Genomic DNA, 2,776 nt, shown 5'->3' on the forward strand with positions numbered 1-2,776 from the left:
GGAATAGGTCTGTGTGAGTTGAAGTATTAGGACTGTCTCTGCTGTGCAGTTTTGCTGGCATCAGGCAAATACAGAGTCAGAGAAGGTCCTCATTGCATAGTCTCCCTTTAAAGAACTAGGAGTTTTTTAAGGCTACTGACTCACAAACGACCAGCAAAACTGTCTGCTGGAAAGCACTGCGTGGAGATGAGGGAGCAACTGGAGTGTCACATCCATATGTAATGTCACCCCTACTTGCCAGCCTGAGGGGAGCAGAAGATCTTCACTGTTATGTGAAGCAGCAGCAGTGTCCCAGCTGTTCACACCTCTGAGGAAAGCCTCCATAGTCTCTCTTGTAACATTGCCATGAACTGAAGAAGATGGATCCCATGGGAACTGCTGGAAGAAGTGGAAGCAGATGGGTGACATTTTCTCACACTGAAAATTAAAGGGAAGATTGATTCCTGATAGTTTTAAGGTCCTTGAGCACCTTTCTAAACATAGCAATCAGATTAAAAAACATTATTTGGTTGACTTCTTTTTAAGACTGTGCATGTCAACTGAGAACAAAACTTGATTACACATTTGGCTGTGACAGCAGAGCCATGAGGCCTACCAGTCCCGTGTAGGGTCCCAGCAGACTCTGAATCCTGCCAAAACCCAGGGAAGTGGAAAAGAAGATTCCCACTCACTTCGGTAGGATCCAGACTCTAGAAATAAATGGACACAGCAACACAAAAACCCATGAGAGGTGGCTTATTGGAGCTGTGCTGAATAGATGAAGTCTGTGTGATTTGCACTCAACTACATTGGCCACTGTACCCCAGGAATGGCTCTGAACTCAGAATGCTCTGACATTTTTTCACTAAAGATACAATGAGGATAAAAAAAAAAATAACGTTGAATCTTCTTAGTTTGTCTGACTAAAAGAAAATGCCAGAGCAGCTGGATACTGTATGATCCCCCATACATTCTCTCTTTATAGTCTCCAGCATGCAAGGCCTGAGCCTCAATATAACAAGGTTGGTTTCCTGGGCATTTTTCTGGCTTCTTGATTCTTCTGGCTCCCCTTTTCTCTGGCTTTCAGTAATTATTTTTTTTCTTATATATAAGATACAAGTATAAGTATACCAATAGGCTTATAGTTCTTTTACCTATTTTGTGAGTCCTCCACTGACACTGTCAGGACTTTGTATTTCTGGAAGGAACAGAAAATGTCCAGGTAACCCCATCACACCAGAACAAGTTTGGAATTAGTTTGAAAAGAGTTATTTAACATGCCTGCCAGTAATAACTTGTGTCCAAGACTGATGACAAACCATGAAGCATGTTTTTCAGAAATGCAGCTAAGGTCAGAACAGGGTGACCACCTACTGAAATGATAGAAAAGGTTGAAATTCTTCTGCATACCTTTGGCAATTCCATCACGTCCTGTAGGAGCTGGCCTCTTCTGGTAATCAAAGTCAAGAGTCACATACATACAAGAAACAAGCAAGAATCTAACCCAGATAATTTTATTTAGCTCTGAATTCTTCTTAAATTTCACCTAGCCTTGGGTTATATAAATATGAAAGCTAGGGGCATGTATGGTTTCACTACTCCCACTGTTTACAGGATCATATCTCAGACCGTGCTAGTCTGTGTCATCACATTTGTTTGAGGTAAAAGCAGTAGGAGTCCAACTCAAACAAAACTAAGTCACTGAATGCCCTTCAAGCATTTGCATTCAACCAAACCAAGTGTCAACAAGAACAAAAAAATCAGGAAACAACAATGAAAAAGGCTTGATAGATGACTACATCAATAAATAAAAGTTAAAGGAAAGAAAAACTGCAATTTAATTGTTGAAGACAAGTTGCAGAAATCAAGGAGTGAAACAGAACAAGGCATGTCACTCTGGGACAGGATATTAAGCAGGACAAATCTATTTGCCATCAGTTTAGCAAAGCTTCTGGCACTGACCAAGAACTTTCAGAAGGTGCTGAAGGTTTCATGATACTGGTCACTGAGTCAGACACATTTCTTGAAGTCTTACCTGGCAACCAGATATTGCTGCTAAAAGGACCAGACTGTCATTTAGGCTTTTGAACAGGCAGATCATTTCAAGGACTTGTTTTTATAGGAAAATACACAAAATACTAGTACCTGTTTTCAAACTGACGTACTGAGAATGTTTGGCAGCTAAGAAGAAACTATTTGGTGCTTCTGAAGATGGCAGGTGACCCTTATAATTTTTTCTGATTGATTTGCATGATCCTAAAAACTCAGTATCTGAAGTTCCTGTCAGTTGTTACATCATTTCATCTGGAATTTTAACGGGAAAGTCCTTTGATGATAAAGACATGAAAATGTCTTTATCGCAGTCTCAAAGAGAGGTGAGGATTACTGCACCTACCTAGTGCTTTGGGTGGGAAAAAGCTCTTCACAGTTGTTTTTGCAGGACACAGACTGCAAAGAACATGGAAATGAGCCTTTTTATCAGCTGGCTGAGTTAGGACTCAGAAGCTGCATCATCTCTTTGTGGAAAAGCGTGACATTGACATGACTTCTACTGACTTGTCTGAAACATCAAGAGTGAGAACCTTCCCATGCTTCCAAATTGATCTCTCATGCTTATGTGTCTTTTCTAGATATTTCTTCTATACCTGCTCTGCAACTTTTATTTATTCTTTTCTTCACCTCTTCAATTCAAATTTTTATTTGTTCTTTCCACAAGAAGGAGCTCCCCTTTGGTAAGGCAATGCTAAGGTTTGGGTTGCTCAGCCATGTGGAGAAGAGATTGAAACACATAGGGAAA

The sequence above is a fragment of the Chaetura pelagica genome, unplaced genomic scaffold (assembly GCF_000747805.2).
Source record: "Chaetura pelagica isolate M959 unplaced genomic scaffold, ChaPel_1.0 scaffold117, whole genome shotgun sequence".
Taxonomy (NCBI): domain Eukaryota; kingdom Metazoa; phylum Chordata; class Aves; order Apodiformes; family Apodidae; genus Chaetura; species Chaetura pelagica.